General features: G+C 45.8%; 1 protein-coding gene across 10 annotated transcripts in view; it reads left to right on the forward strand.

The window, feature by feature from the left end:
- Positions 1 to 17627, forward strand: part of Sema6d (semaphorin 6D) — a 563414-nt gene that overhangs the window by 495098 nt on the left and 50689 nt on the right. Inside the window, exon 1 of one of the 10 annotated variants that reach the window (XM_075962009.1) lies at positions 11054 to 11617. The exons of 2 other annotated variants lie outside the window; for them this stretch is intronic. The gene's annotated coding sequence lies outside the window, so the exon portion shown is untranslated. Of the gene's footprint in view, positions 1 to 11053; positions 11618 to 11866; positions 11997 to 12263; positions 12739 to 17627 lie in introns of those variants that run through there. 7 more of the 10 variants (XM_075962005.1, XM_075962002.1, XM_075962001.1 and 4 more) reach the window with 7 other exon arrangements.

Raw genomic sequence — 17627 nt, forward strand, 5'->3', positions numbered from 1 at the left:
ACTGCTAACGTTGAGTCCTGAGAGCTTCCCGACATATTAAATATTCATTAAAAGCCAAACGCTCCTTTCCCAACATTTGACTAAATAATGAAAGTATAGATTTGTCCCATCTCTGCTTTGGAGTTGCTCGGTTACACACGGCACTAAATTATAGTTCTAATGGAAGGCGTTTAAGACACAAGAAAAGAATCTCTGTAGTTTATCCCTGCCTCTCAGTTCCTCTTAATGCAACCATAAACTAAACGGATTCATAAAATGTTTACGGGAGGGTAATAAAGTGAAATTTCTAAAGCAAAGGTTGCTTATATAATTAAACATACATTCTATGACAGTCTGTGTAATTTGAAGCGGTTTCTATGAAATTAACAAGTGCTTATATCTATTTTATTTCTCCTCCCATTAATACCAAATAGTCGGGCAAAAAAGGGAAAAGCGCAAGTTCCTGGCAATGCCAGAATTTACAAGTCAGAAATTGAAACTACAGATGTTAGTCAAGACTTACTTTTTATTTTTTTTCTTGGATATGTGCCATTAAATTTAATTAGATTTCTCATTTGCTGTCCTTTCCACCCTGCTTCTCTACCCCCACACCCCACTTTAGGAGAGCACTAGAGAAGTGGTTTGGGAATGACCCATAGGATGCAGAAGCAGAGGAAATTTCGTTGATGGACCCGGAGTCTCAGCCACTCAGAATACCTGAAAATAAGCCTAGACAATATCACACGGCCCTGTCTCAAAAAACAAAAATAAATTATATGGCTGTTCTTATGATTCTCTTAACCGCGGTATCCTAAGTTGCCTTTAAAAAGCTGCTTCCAAATTCACCCTGGCCAAGAAGTGCACATTGTATCGGTCCCCCTTTTTATCATCCAGAAGTGAGCCATTCTTTACTGTTCTATCCTAACCTTTCAACCAAGTAAAATAGAGATCTGCATATTGCCCGAGAAAAGTCAGAGAATCCATTGAGCTGTATTTTTTTCAGATTCCCCGAGGTCTTCGAAGCAAGTGCTAATGATCGCGGCCTAAGGTTTCTTAATTCTACATGAGCGATAATGGTTAAGCAAATTAATTGTAGCCACATATTCCTCAATTATACCATATTAGGGGACCAGAGTCCCCGAAGCCTTTCTAGACTAATGGATTTGGACAGTTTCAAAGAAAGTTTCAGAAGTTTCCAGCGGCATCCTATGTGTGAGCGCAAAGCATGTCACGGAACTGTCAGCTCAGAGACAGTGGAGAAATGCAGTGAGCAGGGAGCCACCAGGCCCGCTTTTCCTGCGTAGAAGCTGCGTGTGAGAGTGGGAAGGAGGCCATAGCTCTCCTCAGAGGGCATCCGTGTGAGTGACAGAGTCCAGGTATGTGGAGGATGACAAGCTGTGTCCAGGCCCTCTGAGCATTCTAAGCACACAAGGCACAGAAGTCAGATTAGTATTCCCCTGGAAGATAGAAGTTTCCCTGATCTACTAGCTGTAATAATAATGATAATGAAAATAATAGTAGCTATTATTATCAATATTATCATCATCATCATCTACATTATTCCCAATGTCTTGATGACTGTGTACTCATGGAGGCTATGCTAGCGCTTTAAACAAACTCAGTTTCCCTCTTCTGCAAATGCATTCCACTTTCTGTGGCTCCCTCACTCATAACTAATTCAACTTGCGTTATATCAGCTAGGACTAGGAGCCTTATGGGAAGTGCCCAGACCCCCTCCCTGATGTCCAACCAAGCATTTGTGACTCAGTGTGCTGCTATTGGACATGGCTGTGCTCCTTAGGCTCTGCTTCCACTGCCAGTGTCGTCCGTTCCCAAGGACAACCAACGTCCTTCCTCTTCCACTCTCACCTCTTAAAGTATTTCCCTTTTCCCTTGAGTTTCTGGCTGAGGAGCATTTGGATGACACTGTTTTCAAAGCTCTAACACCCCAAGATCATTCCGACCATTTATACCCTCAAAAAGATGTGTCTTCCAAGTACACCCTCAAGACCCGCCATTTTATTCATCATTTATGTCCCGGCAATGCTTAAGCATTCATGGCAGCCCGTTTATGGCGGTTCTCCAGTTGTTCCTATCCTGGGCAGTCCTAGATGCTTGTGTTATTGTCATACCCAAGGTTCCACAGTCTTCCTTTATGCTGTCTACCCAGCATTTTTAGGGCCTTCCTCTTTGTCTTATCCCATCTACTCCTCCAAGCAATGTTATCTTCAGGTATCTGCCGTCATTCATTCTCATAACATTGTCGAAGTATCTCAAACTACCCTGTAGTTTACTTTCTTCTGTAGATGAAGATGTTTCTTATTGTCATCATTGTGCAGCCTATCTCTTCGTGTGACACCTAGAATCCTCCTGAGACATGCCATCTCAAACACATTCTGAGGAGTATTGTCCAGGTTTCAGAGCTGTAAAGAAGGTGGCTCAAGACAAGTGTCTCATGGACTTGTAATTTTGTTGTCGTTATGTCTCTTGCTGACCAAACCTTTCCTAGTGCCTGGAATGCAGCCCTCACTATCCCTATCTGCCTCATGATATCTGAAATCATTCCTTTGTTTGAACTGAGGTGTCCTCCCGGACAGGTTCTTATTCTTTATTACACATGTTAAAATCCTTGTGCCCCCTTCCCATGTGTTGTATCTCAGTCTTCTCCATGTTTACTTTCATACCAAGGTTTTCACTGACTTCCACCACTCTGTTTACCACGGCCTGCAGCTCATTTGGACTTTCAGCAAGTAGTGTTGTATCATCGGTGAAACGCAATTATTGATTCGCACACCACCTATCTGCACATCTCTCTCCTTATCCTCCAGGGCTGTTGTTATTATTAATTCCAGAAATATATTAAAGAATAGTGGTGAGAGAACACCTCCCTGCAACACTACTAAGATTGTCTTAACCTGATCACTAAGTTCTCCACAGACTTTGACTGATGCAAAGGTATCTTAATAGACATTTTCTAATATTCTTACGATTTTTTCTGGGTACCTGTCGAACTTCATGGCTTCCCAAAGTCCTTTCCTCCAAATGCTATTGAATGCCTTCCTGAAGTCCATGTAGCAGACATGTATGCCTTTTGAAAATTCTTCATATTTTTCTTCCAGTTGCCTCAAAGTGAAGATCTGGTCAATTGCGCTCCTGTTAACTCTGAATCCACGCTGGGCCTCTGCTAGGATTTCCTCTGTTCTGCCCTTGATCTTTACAGGATAATGGAGGAGAAGATCTTGCTGTTATGGCCCAACAAACTAACAACCCTGTAACTTGAGCAGTCCAGCTTGTCCTTCTTCTTGTGTATGGGAATTATGCTTCCATTCCATGGGAATCATTTCATGTTCCCATATCTGTCTGAAGAGTCTGAGAAGCGCCTCGGCCCCTGAGCCTATTCTAGCCTCCTCCAGCTCCTCCACTGTGACATCATCCACTCCTGGACCCTTCCAGCAAGTTGCTCTCTTGATAGCTTCCTCTATCTTGCTCCTGCCAATATTTAATATTTCCTCCTTGTCTCTGATGTTCGAGTGGCTGCTGAAGATCATTCCAAACATTTATACCCTCAAAAATATGTGTCTTCTAAATACCCAGGAAAACCTTCAAGGCCCAGTGGCAGTTCTTGTGTCCTCCACGTGTGTTCTTGCTTTCTCAGTCACTACTGGCCTCCGGTATCATGCACAAGCCCCCAGTCTGCCATACCCTCCCACTTTCCCCTCCTCCATCTCCCCTATAGTAATTCCTTTGCTGAGACCTGCATCCCTGATGCCTGTCTTCAGTGAACTTCACTCACTCACTCCTAGGAGCCCTCCCTGTGGCGAAGCCTTTAATAACCTTCACCGTGACACATTGTTCCCTGTATCCATCCACTGCCTTTATCCTGTACCATCGGGCTGACTGTCCACAGCTTCATGTCATGTGATCCATTTCCTGCCCAGCTAGGGCTCTCACTCTCTCACTCATTGTCCCATCTCTCAAAAGTGCCAGGGTCCCTGAAATAACAAAAAAAATAACCTCAGTCCCCTCACCCACAAAGGCTGGTGATAAATGTATTAATAAGGTTGTGTGGTGATATAAGTGTAATAAGGAAGATCAAAGGGCAGAGAGTAGAGGAGCCCTGATAAGCTCAGAACTACATTCAGCAGTTCCGGTTTCCGGATGTAGCTCTACTCAGCTACCTGCTTCCGGGAAGCAATCCCACAGCCAAAGCGTCCTTCGCAAAGTTTTCTGTAAGGCCAAAACAAAATGACTTTCTATTTGCTCCGCCAGACCTACTCAAAGTCTTTCCCTTGACTTTGCTTCTCACAGGAGGAGATTGAATCTAAGGAAGGTATCAGTGACTTCCTTGCCTTCTGGCCCCAGTGAGGCTGAACCGAGAAACACACAGTGGGGGACCAGAAAGGGTGACCCTTGATACTTCCTTCCTTCCCCACAGCACAGGTTACCTCAGGCTGGCAGAGTCCTTCTGCTGAAGGTCAGTGCTTCTTGCAGGGGCTCTGTTTGCCTCCCTGACCGCAGGTTCTGTCCATCGCTTCCTCCTCTAGTTCCTTAGACACCGAGGGTAGAACAGCCCCCGGGGTAACTTGCCCCCGTGTTCTCCCTGCACCCCACTCTCACCTTCACAAACGGCTCCTCGAATTACCCAAGTCAAGTATGCCATCTGTTCCCTGCCGGGATTCTGAATGATAAAACTGCTTTTCAAATTTTCAGTTGCTGTCTGAATGTGAGCTATTTCTCATTTATCTCGGCACAGGGCTTTACACAAAGCAGACTGCTGCTATTAATAATGAACGGCGCAATGAATGCATGCAAGAATGAATGAGTGATCCTCTCTCCTTCTAGTCATTCTGGAACCCTTAGATTTTGCAAAGACTGTGATTTTTATCTGGGAGGGTCCCTGTTCCCCTCGTGTTGTGTAACAGTGTCCTACAAGGTTGAAATCTTCCATCTTTGAATAATCATTCCTACAAGATTCAAATATTCCATTGAAGTAGTCCCAGCTATTTAAACAGGAAGGTGAACAAACTCAAAATAACTTCTGGAGGTCCCTGCAACCAACCAGATTCTCTAGCCGCTCCCCCGTTCTACCACCACCAGAGTAAGCAATGGAAACTGCACAAAAAGGTGTGTGGGGGGGACTCTAAGTGCTGACCAGCTGCCTGGAAGAAGCAGGACTGAGCTTCCTAGAGAAGAGTTAGGCCAACTGAGTCACCTGAGGACCGTCTCCAACCTGCTGAGCTGCATGCCGGCTGTTCAGTGTACCCCAGGTCCCTGGGTTTATGAGCTCTTGCTCATGCAGGGGTGGGCCTTGGTGACCCAGCTGTCTTTGAGCCATTGCCGCTCCTGTATGGAACCCCTCCTTGTCCTTGTACGTAACCCTAATAAAACTCATTGGTTCACCAAGTTGGACTTTGGTTATATCTGTACTTTGGTCTGTCGTGGCCTCCTTATCTGAAGTGAGTAGATGGGTGTCGTGTCCCCCATTTTCTCACACAATGCCTAGAACTCATTGACTCTGGGCATTTCTGTGTTCCTGGTGGTTTCCTGTGAAACGGTTAAGTCTAGCTGTAGTTTCTAAAGAGACTGCATCCTTTCTTCCACAGGCTGCGCGTTCACCTGCTATCAAAAATAGATTACTTTTTTATTTATATTTTTTACTCTTCAGCATAAAAGCTGGCAAATAAATCAAAACCAAACTGTTTCCTCACTAGGTTGGAAGGCAGAAAGATATCTTTAAGGATCAGGAGCCCAGAGGGAGGCCATGCTTTCAAACAAGCTACTCTGTGGACCCCTTGTATAACTAAAGGCCCAGCTAATACTCGATGAAAAGATAGCCTAGGCAAATGGTCTAACCACAACTAAAACAGAGACTTCATCAGTCGGACAGTCACTACAAGCTGAAATCATGGCTGATTAACAGTTCCTGTCAAATTAATTTATTTCCAGCAATCATGAATGACCCTCTCCTCCCAAATCTCCCACCTATATTGATGCAGAAAACAAGGCTTGTCCTTTTGTTCTAATATGACAGCTACCAAGGTTGATGTCTTACAAATGAGAAACAGATTCACAGGAACTGTCTTTAGAAAACACGCTCTTGAGTCAACACACTTAATAGTGTGCCTGGGTACTGAGTGGGTATTATTCATTAGAAAATAATCGTGTAACTAGAGTTCTTAATTAAAACTTGTGGTGAGAAATGAGTCTGTTTATTTGGTAATTATGACCCAGAAATTCAGAGCATATTGGAGTAGTTTATAAACATAATTCCAAAGATTTTAATATAGTAAAAGCAGTCGTAAAGCTCTTACCCGGGAACACAGAGGAAAATGCGCACATGTGCACACACTTGTCAGAGACACATCTTTATGGGACAAGACCTGAAGAGTGAGCCGCTGGGGCACCCGTACCAGGTCAGCAGTCAAAGCCAGGGCTTGTACAAGTCTGTTAGGAACTTTCCAGAAACCTTTCAGCCAGCTTGTTTGTTTTGCCTTGCTTTGTAACAGACGCAGAATGTCCATGGAGTTTTCTGTCAGTCCTCCCTCTTAGTCTTTTCTTAAAGATGTAAGTTCAGACAGCTGCTGCAGAGCTAGCGAAATGAATCACTAACGTTTAAATGGAGCTTGATCGCTGGGATCAACTGGTGAGAAAGTTTGTCATAAAAATGTTCAGGTCTGCCACAATTTTCTTTGTTGACAAGTACCCCAACGGCAGATTCAAAGGCCATAGGTATCTGGGGGTCAAGGAAACTGGGGACATATTACTTTATGGCACCAAAGGTTAGACACACTGTGTTTCTTCTGAGATTCTTTACAGCAGTGTCCAAAGATCCTTGTAAGTGACGGGTGCAGAGAGTGCAAGTGACCCCTCATTGGCATCACTTTGGACTCAGTGCCACCAGCTTCCAAGGCGCAGGTTTAAAAGCCTGGTGGCGAATGATCTGATCGACCTTGCCGCTGCATCAGCGTGTAACTGGACTTTGGGAATTCGGAACAAGCCTATTATTACAGCTGAACACTAATAAGGCTTACTATTGATTTTTATAGCACAGTATCAATTTCTTTCTGTCCCCCAAATGAAATGCCTTCCCTCCTTCACATTTTAGCAGTATAATTTGTAATAACCCCATACATTTGCTGTTAGTAAACTATCTATTGTACACCCTGACTGAAAAGCAAAACAGAAAAGGCAAAGCATGCATTTGGAGAGGCTTTATTTGGAAAGATATAAATTACCCAGAATCCTATTCTGTTTTGTTTATTTGTTTTGGTTTGTTTTGTGTTTTCAGCCAGTAGGTGGCTCTAGTGGCTTCTGGCAACAAATCACTTTTGTACCTCTAAGGGCCAGCCACTTTTTTCTATATAGAGAGAATCTGTTGATGTTGAAGAGCTCTGGAGAAACAATCTTGTGACCCTCACCATTAATGCAGACACTTGTAGCTTAAACGGTGAGGTTTGCTTTATTACAGATATTCATGGGTTTAAATAAGTGTTTTTCCTCATAACTCACAAATGACTCAGAGCAGTTGTATGGGTGATAGCATGTATACACACACACACACACACACACACACACAGTGTGTGTGTGTGTGTGTGTATAAATCAGATATAATCATGCATATGCTCATCTTCCCCAGAGAACCTAAATAGCATTTAAAGTTGAAGGCTGTGCATGTCTGGTGGATAAACAATAGTTTTTGGAAAACCTGCATCTTTTCTTCCGCTCAAACACACCCATGCCCAACAGTGGTTCCTGTGAAGGCATTAGTAAAAGTTGAGAAGTCACTGATGATTCTTTCGACAAAATGCATGGTGCATTTTCTTTACACAGAGCGAATGGCAGAAAATATTTATGCTAAGATAGAGTAGGAATCAAAATAAGTTTAAAAAGCACATTTTCTTATTCCAAATATGGGTATGGCTATGTGCTACACTAGCGTAGAACATAGCAATAGAAATGAATTATGCCAGCAAAATCTTGAAGCTTAAGATTTACCATGATAAATATTTTTCATTAAAATGAAATATCTTGGCAGAGTCACTTTCATATGCAAACTCTTGACACAAGGAGGCCAGCTGTGTCTACGCAGATGCAGAGATGTGAGTCTATATTATTAATGATTTATCATGTCATGGAGAGCTTAGATTAGTTTTGAAAGCAATCCCTTGCCACAAAAGCACTTTCTATAGTGTGTGAATGCAAGGAACAGTGTCTGCGCATTCCAAACTGAAGCCATCAGAGAAAACACCTCTCCCTTTGACATTTCAATTATAATACCTTCATCTATGGGAGTCTACATTCTACAAGATGCTATTCATGAAAATCCATGCAAAACGTTGTTCCTATCAATTGGATAATAGTTTGTACACCTAAATTAAAAGACATATCACATGGATAGAGGAGAGGAAGTAGAAGTGAACAAAATTTATTGACACACCCATTGAGTCATGAGTCTCACACTTACTGTAAGTTTGAATTACGTTTTTAACCCAATTCTGTAGTATCCCAAGATTGCACTGCCTTTATGGCATCTAGAAAGCGTTGTCTAGCGTTTACTCAGTGCCTGTTGTGCCCCTTGGCAAGGGGGTTCACAAGTCACATGTGTTATAATGTCCAGTCTACTACAGAAGCCATTTAACATTTTATTAACATCCTTGTTTTTCAAATAAGGAAAATGAAGCCCACTGTGGTTAAATAAATTATCCAAATCACCAATCTACTGGGAAGTAGCTGGATTGGAAATCAAACTTTATAAACTCCAAAAACTTCATTCTTAGTGGTTGCTGTTCAGACCTCATAAAGTAAGAGGGAGCATAGAAATCCCAGTTACAGGTATGACGTTAACCAAATCACTAAAATGTCTCTCTTTCAGTTTCCTCACCTTAAAAATGGTGTTAATAATAGTACTTGCTTCATAGAATTGCTGCATGCTAATACTTTTAAGAGCTTAGAACAGCTTGGCATATGTTAAGCATGGTATTTGTTTAATAGCAGTAATGGTTAAGGAACTGTACTATCTGATGATTGATACATTTTACTGAGATCCATACACAAAGATTTTCTGTAGATTCTAGATAGCTATTATGCTTCGAATTCAATTGGAAACGAGTTATTACGTACCATTGATGGAAAAACCATGCAGAAAATACAAAAGCATATTTGCTATCCGGGTAGAATTTAGCCTTCGAAGTTTGTAGGGGAGTGAAAAGAGCCAAGGGCTTCTGTTCACTCATTGACAAACATCTAACAAATACTCTCAGTGGCACTGTGAGATCTTGGGACACAAGGTATGGGGGGATTATATAATATAGTGATGGAAAGAGGACAGTTCTTTCTTATTGGCCCAGAAGAGAGTACCAGAAGGTCGCAGACTCCAGTGTCATACTGGCTCAACCAGTATTTACAGAGAGCGCATCCTGTGTAAGGCACCAGGCCTGTACAAGGAAGGAAGGAAGGCGAGAACCCTGCTCCATTAAGACGTGTCCAGTTGGGACATAACCTAAACAAAACAAAAACAAACAACATTTTGGAGCACAGAAGACACTCAGATCCAGACAAAAGGTTTGCAGGATGAGGGAAATGTGTGCCACCTAAACAAGAGCTGTTCAGTAACAAACCAGAAACGAAGCCAAGAAGCATGATAGAGTACCACAGAGAACAGAAACATCATGAGAGTTGGCTTTCTGGGGTACCATGAGTACCAGCCAATACTAGTAGTGCTTAGAGCGTAGGGTGGGTGGGGAATTGGCGGAAGTCAACAGGGTTAAAGAGTTGAATGGTGTAGAGTCAGCAGTAAGGACAGGAATCAGATGAGCCACAGCACTGGCAGCTGCCTGCGGGCCTGGTTTGGATCTCTTTCCACTGGAGACCAAATAAAGAGTGTCAGTTTCCTCTCACCACTCCCCATCAGGGACAGGACAAACCCTCAAGAGTTCCCATGCCATCCTCTGGCTTCCTGGCCTCCAGCACAGCAAATCCAAGCATGACCCCGAGGTCCAGACTGATACTTAAGAGTGAAAACATGTAATTCATGGTTCCCAAGGGACCATCAGTTTGTTCTCCAGCACCCAGCCGACCATTATTTCTTGTTATTCCTGGATTTAAGGACTCAGTCTGGGGTAAAACTGTCACTTCTGAGTCTTTGTCCTTCTAAACCTGCCCACATGTACAGGAACTCAATCTAAGCCAGGTGTAACAACACTCCAGGGGCTGAAGCAGGAGGATTGCCTTAAGTTTGAGGTCAAGCTGCTCTAAACAAGGAGTTGCAGGCCAGCCTGACCCACACGGTGAGATTGGGGAGGTGGGAAGGAATCTGGAGGAATGAACTGCTGACATGGGACAACTCACAAACCTGTTCCTAGGTGGCTGGTGACTCCTTCCATCACCACCCAAGTAGCCCTTTCCTCCTCCAACTCTTAATATCTTCATGCAGTGCCCAGTACCCTCTGCCTGCAGGGCAGAAAACAAGAAATGACCGCTGGCCAGGAAACAGCCCCAGCTTTCTGGGTCAGAAGTTGGCTAGGGGAGGGCCCTGACTGCCAAGTAACTTGCAATGATGTCAGAGCCCAGCACAACCAGAAAACACCAGCCAACCAGGCAACAAAAGACTTAAGAGCAGAAAAACCACTGAGGGAGTCTCAGAAGCTGCTCTTTCTGCCCCATACCCCTTTCTTGTAATAGGAGGGACTGGGGGGGGGGGTAGCTTGCATTTTAAAAGGCTGCCCTTTCTCTCCAGGCTTGCTTTTGGCTACCAAGCGTTAATCAGGATGCCTTTTTCGAGTATATTCTTCATAAATGTAAACATGTATGGCGGGGGGGGGGGGGGGTTAGCAAAAAGAACCGTGGACAAGAATATGCCTCCTGCATGGCCCGACTTTCTATCCACGGTAATTAACCACACTCAAGGGAAAACCAAAAGTTTGGCGGAAATTCTCTCTCCTCTCTCCCTCCCTCCCCTCCCTCCCTCTCTTACCCCCCCCCCCCCCCAGCGGAGGCTCCATGGTTGATTCCAGCCAGTTAGAACCCTTAAGTGATACATGATTAGATTGCAAATGAATAAACACAGCCCGTTCTTGGATATGAACTTTGAATGAAGATCCTCTTGTTTGGGAATATATGATTCTTTTACTTCATTTATAACAGTCCATCTTAAATGATGTCGCCTTCAAGGACATTTTCATTTCTCCCACAACGTATTAAATGAAACACTTGCCTGTAAAACCGGCTCATTAGCCTGCAAAATTATACTGTACTGAATGGCTTTCATTCAAAGTGGAAATAAGATTTTTAGTAGGCAATTTCTGTATTTTCTAAAGATACAGCTATGTTTGATTGCTTTTTACCAGCTGTTTTGCTTAGTGATTATAAAGATAAATGGGGGAGGGGGCTTAGAAGAATGAGTTCAAAAATAAATCTTAGACTAGAAAACTAAGACTGAAGTTCGGGGTACAACTGCGCCCACAGCACCACTGGGCTGCAGCGATTTGTCCTCGGGACGTCTGGGGGCGGCTGGGAGAGTAGAGAGGGCGCCTGGAGGAAGGGAGAGGGAGGGAAGGGAGAGGCGGCTTTGCAGGCTACAGAGGCGGCGCCAGCAGGACGACCCGGCTCCAGGAGGCGCGGGAGGAGCGGCTCCTCTAAGGTGGGAGAGCCTGGGCGCGCGGCCGAGCGCGAGCAGGGACGCGGAGGCCACCAGGGTCGAGGCCGCGGCGCGCGTGGGGCTCTGGGCGGCGCTGGCCGCGGTGGGAGCTGCAGAGCGGCGAGGGAGCCGGGCTCTCGGGGAGCGACTCGGAGATGGATCGAATTACACCATTTGCAGGGCAGCGGTTTGTTTTGCTCGCGCTGGGTCCCGCCGCCGCCGCTGCCGTCAGGGCTGGAGCTGGCGAGTTTTGGAATAGATCGCAAGGCGAGACCCGAGACCGAGGGATTGCTCTTTCTGCACACTGTCTTGGTCGGCTTTTCCGTTTGGTCGTGACAAGCTTTATTTGTCTGTCTTTTAACGCAGGCTTTCCCCATGAGAGGTAAGACGGTCTCCGAAGCTCGGCTGTCGCTCTGGGTGCGTGATGGGGGTGGGACCCCCAGCCCGCAGCGCAGCTGTGTGCGGGCGCGTGTGTTTGCGTGGGTGTAGTGTCGCAGATCCGCGGAGTTCATAGCTTTCCCAAGCCCCTCGGTCTCCAGTGGTGCGCGAGGCGCCTGGGGAGGTCTGGCTGACCAGTCCCAGCCGGCCGGTGGGCGGCCTGGGGGGCGGGGCGGGCGGCTCGGCCCTCCTCCTAGGCGCACCCCTAAGGGAAGAAAAGACACCCGGGGCCGCGAGGAAAAGTTTCTTCCAGGCACGGCGGGCTCGGCGCTGCCCCGCACACCGTCAGGGTTAGCCCGCCTTCCTTGCTGCGGGGCTCGCACAACCAGCGCAACCCAGGCCGCCGGCCAGCCTTGGCCCCGAGGACGCAGGACAGCGCAGGAGCGCGGAGCCACTGGCTGTCCACGCGGGGACCGTGGGCACCCACCCGCCAGGCTCCCAGTCACTCTCCCCCGCAACTTTGCGTGCTTTGTTCGCTGGCTGGAAATGACTCACCGAAGCGTTGTGGACAGGGTCTTAGCCAGTCGGCAAGGGCTCAGCCTGGAGACGTGTTACGCTCTCAGCTTCCCATCAATTATGGATGGAAACAAATAAGGAAGAGTCAATTTTGTATGAGCCGCTTCTTCAGCGGCCAAAGGCGTCCTGTAGCCGGGAGCAGCGGCAGGCAAGGCGAGCCCAACATCCAGGTAGGGAAACTTCCAGCTCTTGCTGCAGTGACGGTCTATAGAAACTGAGGCAGTAGCCTCCCTGGGAGATTTGGGAGCGCTTTCAGCTCCCAGTGGCAGGTCTAACTCTTAGGTTCTAAATTAAAGGCCAGAAAGGACTTGGAGGTGTGGATGCAAACTGAGTTTAGAATTTTTCTCATTAATAGGCCAGCAGGACCATTACTCGTAGAGGACTGTTTAAATCTTGCACTTGGCTTTTTAAAAATTGCCAGGGTGGGGGTCGGGGTGTTGGAGGGGGCATTGCTGTAGGATATGAGTTAGAGCACCAGAGGAATTGGACCGGTCAGTAGGTCAGTAACCAATTCCAGTATCCTCAGAGTGGGACAGCGTTATTATAGATGTTTCCCCCAGACTTTGTGTACAGTAACTGGACCCCATGTCAGCCACTCAGGCGTCTTTCCCTTAAATCAACACAGCTTCTGGTTACTTATGGGAAATCTCCTCCCAGAACTTGGAGCTACTACAAATTGTAAGTCCACAGTACCAAAATATGAGTGCCTTGCCCCTTCCTTCTACTTGATTCTTGATGCCATAAAGTAGGTCCTTTTGTTTATTTCAAGGCTGAGGTCCCAGGGAAAGAGTTAACATTCTTATTCAATTGGTTTAGTCTCTGTTCCCTGAATGGGAGAAATACTCCCCATTTGGAGAAAACCTTCAAGGCTTTTCTTCCTTGCATTGTAAAATCTTAGACAGTTGGAGGAAGTGTTTTCCTCTCTTTTCGGTGGTATAAAACAATAGATCCTGCTGCTTTGTTTCTTCATGGTGTTGAGTATCTACCCTAGGAAATTAACTTGTCTTCAGTGGCGTTTAATGTAGTGAATGACAGGCTCATTCTCTCAAACTAGCACGTATTACTCACAAACGTTTACCCCGGCTTAGATACATAAAAATTACAGATAAGCTCTGGGATCGGGTCTGTGTCGCTGAGAGCCTAAACATCTGTAGATAAACTACCCGTAATTGAGATTTGCTTTTTAGTCTGCCAGTGCTTTTGTTTAGGTCTCTGAGATGTGCGCCCAGAGACAGTTAAATACAAGATCCTAAGGTTTCTTTGCTTGGCACGCTCAGGAACATCAACAATCCAGTAAGCATTTTTTTATTGGATCCTACATAAAATTGGTACCCATCCCGTTTCTCCTAAGGCTGCTACTTAGGTCCCCTCTCTGAGCAGCCTTTCTGTGGTGCAGCAGAATGTGCCAGGAACACTGTGATGTCTCCATGACCAGACATCTGGTTAACTTGAGTTTGATTTAGATCTGCGGGCATTTTGCCACCCCATTTCCCCCTTTTTGATGCCCTCTAATAGCACCAGAACCATCTGGTCATGCCTCCCTTGGTTTGATGGATTTGAATGATGGCTGTGACGTCAGCCTTAGTCCTTAGAGCGAGGGCAACTTTAAAATCCAGAGGGCTTCAGTTCACTGGCTTGCTGCACAGGAAGACTGTCCAGTAACTGATTTGGGTAAGTGGGCCTTTGCATCCTGCCTGGTAGTTTCTGTTCCTTGAAAGGCCGTGAGCAAGTTGCTTGGGTTCAGAACTTTGATTCGGAGAGATACCCATGACGGTTGAGGACGGACTGAGTCTGAGGGAGCTCTTCTTGCTGCTCCCTCATAACGAGCCATGGTAATTAGCTTAGTCATTGTTCTTGCCTGTGAGTTTCACTAAGATACAAAGAGTGAGAAATGCATCTGAAATGGGGTCATTTTTCACTCTTGTGATGCGTTTTATTCAGAGCTAAGAGCTTGGCTGAATGCCTGACCGGTATTAGTGCAACAGCCATAGGAGGCAAACTCCTACCCTAACATATTGCAGGACAAAATATTGTCTTTTATTGCTATCGAGGCTCTTTAAGCCCGCATAGTCTGGATTTATTTCTAGAGGAAGTGAGAGGCAGGTGAGGTAGGCCAGCTTGTTCGTCTATGCTCCTTGAGTGAGTACCTGCCATTTGTTAAGGAGCTGTAGCCCTGAGCCAACACCCTGTGGCCAGACACGCTTTTTCATGTGCACTGCTGACTGGAAAACCAGATCTGTGGGGCAAGACATAGAAATATATGTCTCTTTTTTTGTGTGTGCAAATTGCCGTATCACAAAACTTGAAAACAAGATAATCTGCACCTAATGTTCCCAGTGCAGGCCTTCCTGCCCTCAGCACTGATGAACGGGCTGTCAGTGTGGTTTGCATCCTGGGTCGGCCACACCAGGGGGAGGCGGCATTATCTGAGGCTTATGTGAATAGAGGTCTAACAGCAAACGTCTACCCAATCCAGTGTCTTGGGATGCTGTTGAGAGCAGCTGACAACTCAGTTGGGAGGAAAAGTGTCTTGATTTATTCCTGTGCCCCACGGAAGCACTAGACCCCGTGACTCCATTAAGCACTGCCGGTTAACTAACACTTGTCAGTCGAGGTGGCTGTCGTCAGGCTGTTTTCCTATCAGACCTTGATGACAGGGGCAGTGTAGCTGATGGCTGAGGCGGTTCTCAGTTCTCCCCAGCAGGAAAACTCCTCAAACTTCTTACTTCAAAGAAGAAAACCAAACAAAACATCGAGCAGAGAGCATCTGAGGTCCTGCAGCTCAGCGGCGGAGTGCAGAGCCCGCGTGAGGTGTTCGTACTTCCCAAACTTTTCTATCAGACTTTGTTAACTCCCCCAGATTAGCATTTTAACAACCCTGAAGTGAACTTCTGCCATTCTCTGCACTTGGACACAGTATGTAGACCATCCATCATCCTGTCCTTGGCTACAACAGGCTGCTGGCTCTATCACCATTTGGAGGTACACAGAACCCATCCAACTGTGAATAGCACAGCTGGCTACAGCTATTTTTTCTTCCACACCACTGGCAGCATTGTCTGGCTGTGGTAACTAAAGTTAACACCCAGAACAGGAAGTTTCCATCCTTTGATAACCTGTGCCAGGCCCTCATCCAGTCTTGGAAATACACCTGCCTGTAGGCCTGCTGGCTGGTCTTTTACTCACATGCCACTTTGTGGCCACAGCAGTGATACTTTAGACCTGATACGATTTAGCCACAGAATTATAGAATGAGAAAGCTGCATCCAGTCCCAGCTCATCCTACGCTTCAGAACTTACTCTATCGGAAACATGAAAAGGGGACTAAGAATAGCCTTAAGCCTGTGACCCAGAACCACTAGAGACAGAAAAAGACCTGTCTAGCTCTTCAGTGACCTACACACACCCTTACTCCATCCCTTGACACAGACTGTGTGATGGACCTAAATATAGTCCTGCGGTCCATATACACACGCTTTCGATGACATTTTGTTGTTTCCCGCTCTCTATATCTGTAAGGGTAGCCATTGCTTGTTGGGGAAAGGATAACATGTATTGGGTGGGTGAATTTCTTACAAGGTACAGCTTTTCATTCACCGGTTTGAACTTTTCTAACAGAGAATACTTCTTTGGGAACTTGATGTGCAGAAGGGATGCGATCATTTCATGCTTTGGTGTGAGTGAACCCAACCACAAAGTAGTAGGGAGAAGGAGGGTGGCACTGATGGGAGAGGAAGAGAGAAAAAGAGGGAGCAGAAGTCACAGTGCCCACAATGAACATCGTGAGGTGATTACATTCTAGACATGCTAATAAGATCTTTATCTTGGTTGTGTGGAAGAGTCAAACACCTACAGGAGGTAGGCTCCCTTAACATGAGTTGATCACCGAGAAAACAGAGTCACCCAGTAGGGAAGCCAAACCTCTAAGCATTCCAGCCCACAGTTTCTCTTCGCTGTACTGGATTGCTTTGGTGTTTCTGGCTCTTCTGAATGAAGAAGTTACATTTGGGGGAAAATATTTTTTTATTGAGTGACTTACCCTTGTGGGGATGTTCTTGAGTTGTGTCTTTCTTGCTAACCTAAATCATAGGGTTCTATTCTTCTCCCACATGTATTCCTGGTGGTCGGACAACTGTGACCTCTTCAGTGGTCGCAAAAGGGCCCCTCACCCAGCACTGCTCTCCTTGTTGGGTTTTCTTGTCTAGGACTGTTTGGCAATGAACTCGCAGAAAAGTGCTGTCTGGGTGTCCTTGTCCTTTCTTTGTTTCCTGACCCTGCCAGGTGACAATCTATTACGTACCACTGTCCCATTTCCCAGGGTCACAGTTTCAGGGTTGAAGGGATTTGTCTGAAGCCTGACTGTAGAGTCCAGCAGGCCTCCCACTGTTCTCAGTGCTTCCATGAACTTTGACCTGAGCGATCAAACCCCGCTGAGACTTTGTCTCCCATGCAGAACTTCCTTGTTATTGTGCCTTTTTTATTCAGAATTCCTATGGGAGGAAAGTCTAAAAACTAGATATGTATTGCCATTGCACATGATGCTGAAATTTACGGTTTTCAGTATATATTTAAGGGAAGGAAACCTAGGTTTTAAGAGTAAGAGTTCAGTGTGTCAGTACATGTATAATAAGGCCTCGGGAGGATCTGCAATCACTTAGCCTGTTATTGGAGTCCGTATTTAGCAGTAGAGGCAAGAGAGTTTGTCCTGGCACCAAAGAGCTGGAGCCGAGGAAGCTCACCAAGGAAACACTTCTGTTCCTCAGTTGGACCATCAGCAGCAAACCAGGAAGCTGGGCAGCTCCACCTTGTCTCGCACCTCACTTGTTATTACAGGAGTGCTTGGAAGAACGCAAGACTCCCTTGGGTGATTGACTGATCGAGGAAAGATAGTTTTAGAAGCAATCGACAAAAGAAAGGCCGCAGACATAGTAACGTATTCCGCAGTTTCTGTTCTTGCCATTGCTGACGCAAACGTGCTGGTTCAGCTTTGACCAAGTGTCTGCTCTGCACGCGTGCTAAGAGGAGCATGACAAGATTCCAGAGCTCTAGGTGAACAGCC

Source organism: Microtus pennsylvanicus, chromosome 2 (genome assembly GCF_037038515.1).
Source record: "Microtus pennsylvanicus isolate mMicPen1 chromosome 2, mMicPen1.hap1, whole genome shotgun sequence".
Classification (NCBI taxonomy): domain Eukaryota; kingdom Metazoa; phylum Chordata; class Mammalia; order Rodentia; family Cricetidae; genus Microtus; species Microtus pennsylvanicus.